We start from the raw sequence: 14564 nt of genomic DNA, 5'->3' as shown, positions 1-14564 counted from the left end.
GGAAACACCCTCTGTGTACCTCCCCCACCCTCTGTGTACCTTCCCCACCCTCTGTGTACCTCCCCCACCCTCTGTGTACCTCCCCCACCCTCTGTGTACCTCCCCCACCCTCTGTGTTCCTCCCCCACCCTCTGTGTACCTCCCCCACCCTCTGTGTACTTCCCCCACCCTCTGTGTTCCTCCCCCACCCTCTGTGTACCTCCCCCACCCTCTGTGTACCTCCCCCACCCTCTGTGTACCTTTTCCACCCTCTGTGTACCTCCCCCACCCTCTGTGTACCTCCCCCACCCTCTGTGTACCTCCCCCACCCTCTGTGTACCTCCCCCACCCTCTGTGTACCTCCCCCACCCTCTGTGTTCCTCCCCCACCCTCTGTGTTCCTCCCCCACCCTCTGTGTACCTCCCCCACCCTCTGTGTACCTCCCCCACCCTCTGTGTACCTCCCCCACCCTCTGTGTTCCTCCCCCACCCTCTGTGTACCTCCCCCACCCTCTGTGTACCTCCCCCACCCTCTGTGTACCTCCCCCACCCTCTGTGTACCTCCCCCACCCTCTGTGTACCTCCCCCACCCTCTGTGTTCCTCCCCCACCCTCTGTGTACCTCCCCCACCCTCTGTGTACCTCCCCCACCCTCTGTGTACCTCCCCCCACCCTCTGTGTACCTCCCCCACCCTCTGTGTACCTCCCCCACCCTCTGTGTACCTCCCCCACCCTCTGTGTACCTCCCCCCACCCTCTGTGTACCTCCCCCACCCTCTGTGTACCTCCCCCACCCTCTGTGTACCTTTTCCACCCTCTGTGTACCTTTTCCACCCTCTGTGTACCTCCCCCACCCTCTGTGTACCTCCCCCCACCCTCTGTGTACCTCCCCCCACCCTCTGTGTACCTCCCCCACCCTCTGTGTACCTCCCCCACCCTCTGTGTACCTCCCCCACCCTCTGTGTTCCTCCCCCACCCTTTGTGTACCTTTTCCACCCTCTGTGTACCTCCCCCACCCTCTGTGTACCTCCCCCACCCTCTGTGTACCTCCCCCACCCTCTGTGTACCTCCCCCACCCTCTGTGTACCTCCCCCACCCTCTGTGTACCTTTTCCACCCTCTGTGTACCTCCCCCACCCTCTGTGTACCTCCCCCACCCTCTGTGTACCTCCCCCCACCCTCTGTGTACCTCCCCCACCCTCTGTGTACCTCCCCCACCCTCTGTGTACCTCCTCCACCCTCTGTATACCTCCTCCACCCTCTGTGTACCTCCCCCACCCTCTGTGTACCTTCCCCACCCTCTGTGTACCTCCCCCACCCTCTGTGTACCTCCCCCACCCTCTGTGTACCTTTTCCACCCTCTGTGTACCTCCCCCACCCTCTGTGTACCTCCCCCACCCTCTGTGTACCTTTTCCACCCTCTGTGTACCTCCCCCACCCTCTGTGTACCTTCCCCCACCCTCTGTGTACCTCCCCCCACCCTCTGTGTACCTCCCCCCACCCTCTGTGTACCTCCCCCACCCTCTGTGTACCTCCCCCACCCTCTGTGTACCTCCCCCACCCTCTGTGTACCTCCCCCACCCTCTGTGTACCTCCCCCACCCTCTGTGTACCTCCCCCACCCTCTGTGTACCTCCCCCACCCTCTGTGTACCTCCCCCCACCCTCTGTGTACCTCCCCCATCCTCTGTATACCTCCTCCACCCTCTGTGTACCTCCCCCCACCCTCTGTGTACCTCCCCCACCCTCTGTGTACCTCCCCCATCCTCTGTATACCTCCTCCACCCTCTGTGTACCTCCCCCACCCTCTGTGTACCTCCCCCCACCCTCTGTGTACCTTTCACTAAACTTCGTAATTCAAGTAAATATCCTGTATGTAGTGATCATATCTCCCGTTTCTCCTCTCCTCTAGTGCTGTGAGGTTGAGCTCCCGTAACCTGTCCCATAATTCTCTGAGGTTTCCACCGTATAAGACAGGTTAACGGAACCTCACTACCCTGAAGGAATGAAGAAACAGAGGAGTGTGTTCACGACATACAAAATACCGTGGGGAATAGACAGGGTGATTTAAGGACAATCTTTAAATTGATAGAAAGTAGGACGAGGCCAGCAGGCGGGGCACGGGAGCTAGACCTCACTCAACCCGTAGTCACTTCTGTTTGTTGTTGTTGTTATAGATTCAGCTACTCGGAACAAGTTCCAAGTAGCACGGGCTATGGCGAGCCCGTAGCGGACTTACCTGGCACAGGAGCGGGGCAAGTAGCACGGGCTATGGTGAGCCCGTAGTGGACTTACCTGGCACAGGAGCGGGGCAAGTGGCACAGGCTGTGGTGAGCCCGTAGTGGACTTACCTGGCACAGGAGCGGGGCAAGTAGCACGGGCTATGGTGAACCCGTAGCGGACTTACCTGGCACAGGAGCGGGGCAAGTAGCACGGGCTATGGTGAACCCGTAGCGGACTTACCTGGCACAGGAGCGGGGCAAGTAGCACAGGCTGTGGTGAGCCCATAACTTACCTGGCACAGGAGCGGGGCAAGTGGCACAGGCTGTGGTGAGCCCATAACTTACCTGGCACAGGAGCGGGGCAAGTGGCACAGGCTGTGGTGAGCCCATAACTTACCTGGCACAGGAGCGGGGCAAGTGGCACAGGCTGTGGTGAGCCCATAACTTACCTGGCACAGGAGCGGGGCAAGTGGCACAGGCTGTGGTGAGCCCATAACTTACCTGGCACAGGAGCGGGGCAAGTAGCACGGGCTATGGTGAGCCCGTAGTGGACTTACCTGGCACAGGAGCGGGGCAAGTAGCACAGGCTGTGGTGAGCCCGTAGTGGACTTACCTGGCACAGGAGCGGGGCAAGTGGCACAGGCTGTGGTGAGCCCGTAGTGGACTTACCTGGCACAGGAGCGGGGCAAGTGGCACAGGCTGTGGTGAGCCCGTAGTGGACTTACCTGGCACAGGAGCGGGGCAAGTGGCACAGGCTGTGGTGAGCCCGTAGTGGACTTACCTGGCACAGGAGCGGGGCAAGTGGCACAGGCTGTGGTGAGCCCGTAGTGGACTTACCTGGCACAGGAGCGGGGCAAGTGGCACGGGCTATGGTGAACCCATAACTTACCTGGCACAGGAGCGGGGCAAGTAGCACGGGCTATGGTGAACCCGTAGTGGACTTACCTGGCACAGGAGCGGGGCAAGTGGCACGGGCTATGGTGAACCCATAACTTACCTGGCACAGGAGCGGGGCAAGTGGCACAGGCTGTGGTGAGCCCGTAGTGGACTTACCTGGCACAGGAGCGGGGCAAGTGGCACGGGCTATGGTGAACCCATAACTTACCTGGCACAGGAGCGGGGCAAGTAGCACGGCCTATGGTGAGCCCGTAGTGGACTTACCTGGCACAGGAGCGGGGCAAGTAGCACGGGCTGTGGTGAGCCCGTAGTGGACTTACCTGGCACAGGAGCGGGGCAAGTAGCACAGGCTGTGGTGAGCCTGTAGTGGACTTACCTGGCACAGGAGCGGTGCAAGTAGCACGGCCTATGGTGAGCCCGTAGTGGACTTACCTGGCACAGGAGCGGGGCAAGTAGCACGGGCTATGGTGAGCCCGTAGCGGACTTACCTGGCACAGGAGCGGTGCTGGGAAATTTTGAACACACTGCTGTTTAAGCAGTGTTACATATATATTAACCAAGGATGTGGTGTTACAGCGCCACCACTGGTGAAGGAGGTGGTGAGGGAGGCGGCGAGGGAGGGAGACCAGACGACATAGTGGTGGAGGGAAGCAATATTGAGAAGTGCTTCACCGACCGTCCGACAGCTGGAGGGCGCACCAGACTCTACCCCAGAGGTAAGCTTGCTAAACTCTGCCCCAGAGGTAAGCTCTCTAAACTCTGCCCCAGAGGTAAGCTTGCTAAACTCTGCCCCAGAGGTATGCTCTCTAAACTCTGCCCCAGAGGTAAGCTCTCTAAACTCTGCCCCAGAGGTATGCTCTCTAAACTCTGCCCCAGGGGTAACATCTCTAAACTCTGCCCTAGGGGTAACCTCTCTAAACTCTGCCCTAGAGGTAACCTCTCTAAACTCTGCCCTAGGGGTAAGCTCTCTAAACTCTGCCCTAGGGGTAACCTCTCTAAACTCTGCCCTAGGGGTAACATCTCTAAACTCTGCCCTAGGGGTAAGCTCTCTAAACTCTGCCCTAGAGGTAACCCTTCTAAACTCTGCCCTAGGAGTAACCTCTCTAAACTCTGCCCCAGGGGTAACATCTCTAAACTCTGCCCTAGGGGTAAGCTCTCTAAACTCTGCCCTAGGGGTAACCTCTCTAAACTCTGCCCTAGGAGTAACATCTCTAAACTCTGCCCTAGGGGTAACCTCTCTAAACTCTGCCCTAGAGGTAACCCTTCTAAACTCTGCCCTAGGAGTAACCTCTCTAAACTCTGCCCCAGGGGTAACATCTCTAAACTCTGCCCTAGGAGTAACATCTCTAAACTCTGCCCTAGGAGTAACCTCTCTAAACTCTGCCCTAGAGGTAACCTCTCTAAACTCTGCCCTAGGGGTAACCTCTCTAAACTCTGCCCTAGGGGTAACCTCTCTAAACTCTGCCCTAGGGGTAAGCTCTCTAAACTCTGCCCTAGGGGTAAGCTCTCTAAACTCTGCCCTAGGGGTAAGCTCTCTAAACTCTGCCCTAGGGGTAACATCTCTAAACTCTGCCCCAGGGGTAACCTCTGTAAACTCTGCCCTAGGGGTAAGCTCTCTAAACTCTGCCCTAGGGGTAACCTCTCTAAACTCTGCCCTAGGGGTAACCTTTCTAAACTCTGCCCTAGGGGTAACCTCTCTAAACTCTGCCCTAGGGGTAAGCTCTCTAAGCTCTGCCCTAGAGGTAACCTCTCTAAACTCTGCCCTAGGGGTAACCTCTCTAAACTCTGCCCTAGAGGTAACCTCTCTAAACTCTGCCCTAGGAGTAACCTCTCTAAACTCTGCCCCAGGGGTAACCTCTCTAAACTCTGCCCTAGGGGTAACCTTTCTAAACTTTGCCCTAGAGGTAAGCTTGATAAACTCTAATCTAAACGCAAGACATTAAAGTTTTGATTTATGGAACAAATTACCGGATAACATAACAATCCCTGCATTGTTTCAAGCGTAGGTTAGACATATATATAGATAGGTTTGGGCCTCGTATGGGCCAATAGGAGCTGCCTCGTATGGGCCAATAGGAGCTGCCTCGTATGGGCCAATAGGAGCTGCCTCGTATGGACCAATAGGAGCTGCCTCGTATGGGCCAATAGGAGCTGCCTCGTATGGACCAATAAGAGCCGCCTCGTATGGACCAATAGGAGCTGCCTCGTATGGGCCAATAGGAGCTGCCTCGTATGGGCCAATAGGAGCTGCCTCGTATGGGCCAATAAGAGCCGCCTCGTATGGTCCAATAGGAGCTGCCTCGTATGGGCCAATAGGAGCTGCCTCGTATGGGCCAATAGGAGCTGCCTCGTATGGGCCAATAGGAGCTGCCTCGTACTGGCCAATAAGAGCCGCCTCGTATGGACCAATAGACTTTCTGCAGTTTCCATTACTCATGTTATTATGAGTCTGTAATGAGGTGGTTGTTTTAAAGCAGGTCGGGCGAGACACGAGCAGCGGCGCAGCAGAGGGCCGCTGGATCCCGCCCTGAAGGAACAGCAGAGAATTAATGACTCCATCAACGCTATCAACGCTCTTCTGAAGCAGCTTTCCTGAGAGTCAGCCCCATCATGAAGGAGCAACAGCGAAGGGACCACAACTCCGGCAACGTCCTCCTCAAGTAGTTCTCCCGAGGCTCAACACGGCTTTCAGGAGCAGCAGAAGATCCACGTTTCCTTCAGTGTCCTCCTTAGGCTTCGAACCAGATCTAGCCAGAGTGAGTCGCCTTTGTTTATGTATCCGGCACCACAGGCAATAGCCAGGGTTCGTGTCTCGCTCTCTTTTGTTTTAAATAACAAACTTGTGAGCTTCGACGCCTCCTGAAAATAACACTAATCAAAAGTTATTAATATGGTTCACGAACCCAAAGAATCTTAATCAAACGCTAGAGTATTTTATGTGGAGAAAGTAAGTCAAAATAACGTGGCTAAAAATGTATTCCCAACTGACACATATGGAAAGAAAAAGAACTGACGACGTTTCGGACCGTCCAGGACTTCATAATGGTCCAGAACGGACCGAAACGTCGTCGTTTCTTAATTTTTTGATGTGTGGTCTGGTCATCACTGCTTTTCACATGAGTGGGTAAGATTATCAGTATTGTAAGAGAAGTACTGTGCATATAACAGCGCCGGGTCGCAGTGCTGAGGACAGAGACGCGGAGACGTCAACTAGACAACGCTCTCAGTGCTTCCTGTGATCGTCTGGTGAAGTTACTTCGATAACTGGACATGTATATGAGTGGGATTGGGTGGTTATAGATAGGAGCTGCCTCGTATGGGCCAATTTGCCTTCTGCAGTTGCCTTTGTTCTTATGTTCTTAACTCCCCGTGGGAGTGCCAGAGGGAGGTGCGGCCATGAGAGTGTCGTCCCTATACGTCCTTCTTCCCCACGCTCACACCAGGTCCAGTATTCATCAAGCCTTTGCGTCTCCACCTACGAAGTCTGTACATCTTTCGTCAATCTGTATTTATCACACAGTTTAGGAGCTTAGAGACTTCGCAACCCAAGGATATTATTATACACAACCTCGTAGCGCTTCGGTGCTCACGAACGGTCTAGTTAATGTATACTAAGCTATCATGATGGAGGAAAGATGTACAGGTTTCGTAAGTAGACGCGTAAATATTTGATGAATACTGGCTCAGTTCGCGACATTAAGACATAATTCCGTCCAAAGAGTTGCATATATATAGTATCTTAAATGAATACGTCCCATGCACGATTGTCTCTTATTAAATACAACAATACCACTTCACCCCATACTTGGCTCCTGTTCTGGGCGCAGGAGACCTTGAGTAAGAGAACCATATATCAGGTAGAATGTTCTTGTTGTCTTAGATTCAGCTACTGGGAACAAGTTCCAAGCAGCACGGGCTATGGTGAGCCCGTAACTTACCTGGCACGGGAGCGGGGCATGTAGCACGGGCTATGGTGAGCCCGTAACTTACCTGGCACGGGAGCGGGGCATGTAGCACGGGCTATGGTGAGCCCGTAGTGGACTTACCTGGCACAGGAGCGGGGCAAGTAGCACGGGCTATGGTGAGCCCGTAGTGGACTTACCTGGCGCAGGAGCGGTGCAAGTAGCACGGGCTATGGTGAGCCCGTAGTGGACTTACCTGGCACAGGAGCGGGGCAAGTAGCACGGGCTATGGTGAGCCCGTAGTGGACTTACCTGGCGCAGGAGCGGGGCAAGTAGCACGGGCTATGGTGAGCCCGTAGTGGACTTACCTGGCGCAGGAGCGGGGCAAGTAGCACGGGCTATGGTGAGCCCGTAATGGACTTACCTGACACAGGAGCGGTGGTAAGGTAGAAGAACCACTCGCTATATGTATCCTGCGGTCCTTGAGGTGATGACGTATCAGGTGATGTCATGAAGTATCAGGAGAGAGGAGAAAGTATCAGGCGAACCGAGAAAGGCAGTTGTTGACAAAGAGGAAGCTGTATGAGGTTAATATATGGAGACGAAACCATATTACCAAAGCCGGAGTCCCCCTCCCCCCTCCCCCCCCAGATGGACAAATCTATGACCAAACTCATCCTTTCAGAATGTAAATAGTTTGCCACGTCTTCTGTAACCAAGATCTTGTTGTACATATTTATATGTGAAAATAATTTAATAGTTTATGTACTTTTGTATCTAGGAGCATTTTTAATCAAATCATACTATAGGTACTATTACACCGCTGCTCGAAAGTTTCGTGGAGGACTTTATGGAATTATGGTCACCACAATACCTTACTGACCAGCCGACAAATATACTTTAGTCCTGAATATTGTCCAGGACTAAAGTATACTCATAATGTATATATATATACCGAGAAGCGGAATACACCCGTGTGTGTGTGTGTGTGTGTGTGTGTGTGTGTGTGTGTGTGTGTGTGTGTGTGTGTGTGTGTGTATGTGTGTGTGTGTGTGTGTGTGTGTGTGTGTGTGTGTGTGTGTGTGTGTGTGTGTGTGTGTGTGTGTGTGTGTGTGTGTGTGTGTGTGTAGCTGAATGAACGCGCAAGCTGTAGATCACTAAGAACTCTATTTGACCAAGCCAGACGATCATAGGTGCGGTGTTCACGGTACTGTGTACGTTTAGGGGTGATCCTGGATGGTATGGGTTCGAATCCTGGCCCGGTCAAATAGAGTTTTTTGTGATTATATATATATATATATATATATATATATATATATATATATATATATATATATATATATATATATATATATACCATATTATAACGAATCAGTATATTGAACCACAAACACTACTGTGATACACGCTGCACATATACATAAATATATACATATATATATATTTATACTTCCAGAGTAAATACGATTATAATATATAAAGTGCCATATTAGAAATGTTAATAAATATATGTTACTAATGACAGGGTTTCATTTCACATCATTTTAGCGTGGAAGCTGCCATATATATATAATGGTGATTAAGTGTCAATGGAAGACACTTGTGTTCCGAGTCGACGCTGCTACAAGTTTGAATTTGGCGCTGCGACCCGCACGCCATCTATGTAAACAAAGAGCAAGACGAAGTAGGGTTGAAGACCTGAGAAAGGGCGCATCCGATCCCACGATCGTCGTCGCCCCTAAATCACCACAACAACAGACCTGAGAAAAATATGTAATCTGCATCAGCCGGCCGACCATGGCGGATGGTGGTTCGCGCAGCGTTTCTCCCGTGGACATTTCCGATCCCTTTGAGGGTTTTCAGGACCTGTTGTCCCGTGGCACGCATTCCGGTCACGACGTTCTCCCGGTCTTGGAAGGGGTCCCAAGGGTGTTTTTCTGAACAGTAAACATCATAGTAAGGCTAATAGATTGGAGGCGAAACGTCGCCTGCGTCCTGCGGTGCCCTGTGACCCCCACAACCTGTCTCCACTCCCTCCCGGTCAGATGAGTTTTCCTGACCTACGTACGTTCATGGTTCATCATCGCCTTTGATGCCGATACGCCCGCTGATCGGAGTGTTTTTGGAAATAGTAGGACACGTAGTTTTTGCTATCAAGTCGTTCCCGAGTTCTTTCAAATCAAGGTGCACGATTTCTGGCCGAATAAACGCAGGAACTTGATTGCCGTGGACCACGCTTCCTCCGGGGACTTGATGCTTTCGGACGTTACTGATATCTGTGGTTACAAGGTCCGTTGTTATACGCCTCTGGGTGACAGTTTGGTACGATATGTGGTCCGGCTTGTTGTTGACGTTAGTGCGGACGACATCAAGGCACAACTGCAGGATGCTGACATTCCGGTCTTTGGTGTTAGGACATTTATGCGTAGTATTGATGGCGATCTGTGTGATACCGGCACTGCCCTCCTTACTTTTCTTGACTCTCTCCCCCCATGATCGGGTTTGGATTAAGGACTTCCTCCATAAATTGGAGGTGTACGTTCCCCGTCCCACTGAGTGCTTTCGTTGTAAGGGTTTTCACCATACCTCCCATGGCTGTACCAATGACGTCCGTTGTGGCAAATGCTCTGGTTCCCATTTCACTCGTGAATGTGAGTCCGACAGGCTCTGTTGCCCCCAACTGTGTTTTTTTTCACGGATATTCCTGCACGGGCGCTAAGCCTCTGGCTGGCCCACTAAGTGTTGCTTGTTTCTGTTTTACTTGGGCAGAGTATGAGTATTTATGACTCGAATGGTCGCTTCAGTAAGATTTTGCCATATGTGTTTAACAACTTTTTCTGCTCTGTTGAATTTAAGTTGAAATCTTAATGGGTTTGTAACTTTGCACTGTGTTAGATAATGTTCTAGTGGTCTGTCGGGCATTTCTCCACAGGGCTGACATTTCCTCTCATCTTCCGGAACCTGTAAGCCTATTTCCCATGCACATGGGTATCCAAGCCTGATGCGATGTAAATGCACTTCTGTTGCTCTACTGCTCCCTTTCATCAAACTAAGTGGTTCGTAGTTGGTTGAATTCTTGTACCAACCCGCAGATCCTGGTGTTGCAACTGCTGTGTTGTGGTCACTGTACATCTTTTGCATTGCTCTGTTTCTAATTAATTTCTTAATCTGTGATATACTCTGTGGTATGTAAATGTCTACATTTCTTCTCTTAGTTGCAAGTTTTGCAGCTTCATCTGCAGTGTCATTTCCTATTATTCCTACATGACTTGGCACCCAGTTGATAAGTACCCGTCGGTCATGTCGTTTGAGTGTTTGCATTAATGATATGACATTTGTGATCAGATGGATGTTGTCACATATGTGTTCTTGTTGCAAGGTTTCAATGGCGGTTCTTGAATCTGCATGTATAATAACATGTTGTCAGTGTTCAGCAAGAGCATGTTCCAAAGCCTTTTGAATGGCTAGCATCTCTGTAAAGTCGAACACCCATTTGAAAGTCTCCAACTATTTACAGAGTTTCCTGCTTTAACTGCAGCTCCGGTTTCTTGTCCCTGCTGGTCTACTGATCCATCTGTGAAGTAAGTGAAGCTGTCGGACGCCATGTTTGCTTCTATATGCATCTGTGCAATGTTACGTAGCAGATGAGGATTTGTCTGGTTCTTTTTTCCTTCAAGAACCATAATCTTAAAGTCTGCTGGCAGAGATCCTCAAGGGACTTGCATAACAAAGTCTGCATGTAACTGTGGTGGTGATCATGCCATCACTTTCAAGCAATGTCCTTCCTACGTTGCGGCGCTCCCTAAGGCTCTTTCCGTCGCCACTCCGCCCTCCAGTCGTGCTTTGCCTCATCCTGCCCTGGTTCCTTGTCACCCGCCGCTTCCCCCTTCCCCCACCCACCATTCCACTGAGTCTTGTTGTCCCGATCTTGTTGACGCTATTGTCGCTCGCGTTGTGGATGCACTCGAGACGGTACTGATTCGCCTCGTCACTAAATTCTTTCCGCAGGCCGTCCTTCCCGTTCCTGAGGCTGACCCGTCGCTCCTCTCCTCCGCTTCTTCTACGGTTGATGTCCATCCTCCCGCAGCTGCCTCTGCTATCTCGAATACGTTTGAATCGATACTGGACAAAGCCCTTCGGAACTCTTTGGCAAGCCTTCCCTGTGTCTCTCCCCAGGCTGCCTTGCCGTACATCTCTGCCCCCGGTACTAAGCGGAAGCAATCCTCCGTCGTCCTAATTTCCAAGCACCCTGCCACCTTGCCTGGTGGGCCTCTTACATTTCGTTTTCCCATGACTTGTCCTTGTGCCCTTCTTACGTCTTCCTCCCGTTGTCCTGTTGGCGCTTCTGCTGAGTCCGGTGTGTTAGCGTCCCAGTCGTGAGGCTCCAGATGCCATCTACGTACCTTGCCCTGTTCTAACTTTGCCTGTCCCGTCTTGACTTCCTCTACCCTTTTACATATTCGCACTTGTCTCCTCCACATCCTTTACCCCCGCCCTTCGTCTCTTGCCTCCGTCCCTCGCTTTCCTTACTGCGGCGACACTTTGCGTTCGCCTTCTGTTTTCTTTATTCCCATCCTACGTGCCTTTCCTCTTGTTTATTTTGCTTTATCCTCGCTCGCCTTGACGGCGTCGTTATCTTCTTGACTCAGGCACATCGTGACCGTTGATGTGTTGTGCGTTGTCATATATGCATCTTTCTACATTACCACTCGTGCAGTCATCGGGAGGATGGGACTCGCTGCCGGCGCCATTGCTAGCTGGCCGCACACGGATTTGTTCCCGGAAAAACTACGATTCTGAGCACCCATCAGCTCAAATCATTGCAGTTTTGTGAGGAAGAATACATCAATACTCCAAAACACATAATATCTTGTTTGGCAGAAAACAATTCCGATTTCGTCTACAATTGAACAAGAAACAACATTGTTGATTACCTGCTGTCTAGCTGACTGGTATTCTGCAACCCAGTACACAGGCAACCCAAACTCTCGTACCGCACTCTCGACGCCCATGACCGATTATTTTTTTTTTTTGAGGACCGTTGAGGTCCTCAATGTGTAATTGAGGATCGTATCACTGACCAGGTCACTTAGAGTCCTACCCTGAAAGGCGAGGCGATACCCTGCGGGCATCGCCACAAGGGGGCACCTTAGAAGGTGTACTGAGCCTGACAGGGAAAGGTAGACCAAACTGCTAAGTTAGACGTTAGGTATTCCTGATTCCACCTGGGGGAATCATTTTACGACCTACCTTGGAGGGGAATGAATTTCTCCAGACCTAGGAGAGGCTCAGGCATTAGGTAGGGCAGTGATTCGGTCCTCACTACGTGGAGACGTCATGGGGAAGTCAAAGAGAAAGAGGCAATGGAGGCAGCTTTCAGACGAGGAGGGACAGTGGACCGAGGTGCAGCAGGCACCGAAGAAAACTGCTATCGAGGCTTCACCACGTGCTTCTACCAGCATGATAGCAGACATAATGAACCTAGAGAGGACAGCATCAGTCACACACCAGCCAGTGTCAGACAATATACTTCTGTTGACCAGACCACACACTAGAAATTGAAGGGACGACGACGTTTCGGTCCGTCTTGGACCATTCTCAAGTCGATTGTCATTCTCACAATCGACTTGAGAATGGTCCAGGACGGACCGAAACGTCGTCGTCCCTTCAATTTCTAGTGTGTGGTCTGGTCAACATACTTCAGCCACGTTATTGTGACTCATCGCCTGCAATATACCTCTCTCTCCACAGCCCAGTCACAAGACAACAGTATGAGACAGGAGAGGACATCACCAGTCTCACACCAGACATCGCCAGACTCTGCACATCTTCCATAATACAAGATAATGCAGACAAACCACTTTCCTACAGCATATAGAGTAGTAACGGCAATGGAAAAGGAACAACCAGAGCTCAAACTTTCCATCATAGTCAACCTGAAAGGGGAATTAATAATGACACCACGAGACCAGCAGACTGAAAATTACTTAGAAAAGTAAGAGTCCTGCAAGGGAAACCTGTATGCTTGGAAAAGCTGGACCCTTCAGAAAGATGTACACGAGTCGTGCTTTTGGGATACCCAATCGATTTTCCCCTGGATCCAGTACTAGAACACAATGAAATCTTGAATGCGGAACGATGCCGCACAAAAGTAGACAAGGCAGCGACACGTCAGGTTCTGGTGACCGTCATGGGACATGTGCCAGAAACATTCAGTCTTGGAAATTGGGGAACATACCGACAGAAACCATACGTCCCGGAACCCCTGCGCTGCTTCAGGTGTCAGAAATACGGCCGCCATCAATCACGCTGCACCGGACAGGAGAGATGCGGAGTGTGCAGCCTGAGACATCCAACCAAAGACTGTATTGCCAAGCACAAGACAAACCAGACCACAACAGCCAAATGTCCAAATTGTGGAGGCAAACAACATGCCTGGAGCACAACCTGCTCTGCACGGAAAGAAAAAGTGCAGACAGCTCAGGCCAGGATACTCACACAGACCAGCACTACATACACCAACACCAACGTCTGGAACACTCGTGCACAGCCACAACACACACACACACTCTCACAGAGCAAAATTTCCCGAATCTATTAATTCCAAATCAGAAAATACACAAAAGTGCTGCAGAAATACAGCAAATGCAAAAGAGCAAAAAACAATTACTTTCGGAATCAACACAACAGATGTACAGTTTTACCACCGAGATCCAGCTGAAAAACATCGTGAAGATCATGGCAGAAACCATTATCAATTGCCTACATATGACGCAGAACGCCTCACAACAACAGACTCAAGACATCACTTATGTAACAATGGACAAGATCGTGCAGCAGACCACAGTTACACAAGATACAGACAGTCTGAGACAAGATGGGGCACAAGAGGACAAACAACGCAACATGGACATACAGACTGCCAACAACAGTCGGGTAGTCAAGACACCAGAACATCAACATTTACAAAAGCAACTGCAAGAAGCAGTGACCACCCAAGATCAACAGAATCTTACAACACAAGAGACAGACAACAACAGCCAATGCAGTCTGATATGCAACAATACCAACAAACACGTATTGAACAGCAGAGATGCACAGGTTCCAACAACACAAGAAACAGCCACAAGTAATCAATGTAGTCCGACATGCAGCAATACCAACAGCAAAGCGATGGACCAACAGTTATGCACAGATTCCAACAATGCCGGGGATGACCACGAACAATCAGTGCAGTCCGACATGCAGCGACACGACTTGCGAGGTGGAGAATATAGAGGTCGATCCCGAAGGGGTGTTCTACTAGAACAAGCAACACCAACCGAAACCGTCGTCTGGCCATTACGAATACTGCAGTGGAACATACAAGGTCGTGGAAATAAAAACCACACACTTCAGGAGGCTGCAATCAGTACGAAAGCAGATATAATCGTTTTAGAAGAAACTTTTCCCAGCCACGAAATCCTTCAGATCAGCTGGATATCAGCACTATGTTATACCGTATGAGCAGGGGAGACAAAGAGGGTTAATGACCCTAGTCAGGAACACCATACCCAGCAAGAAAATAGAC

Source organism: Procambarus clarkii, chromosome 19 (genome assembly GCF_040958095.1).
Source record: "Procambarus clarkii isolate CNS0578487 chromosome 19, FALCON_Pclarkii_2.0, whole genome shotgun sequence".
Lineage (NCBI taxonomy): Eukaryota > Metazoa > Arthropoda > Malacostraca > Decapoda > Cambaridae > Procambarus > Procambarus clarkii.
The sequence above is the reverse complement of the archived record's forward strand: the minus strand, read 5'-3'. Positions refer to the sequence as shown.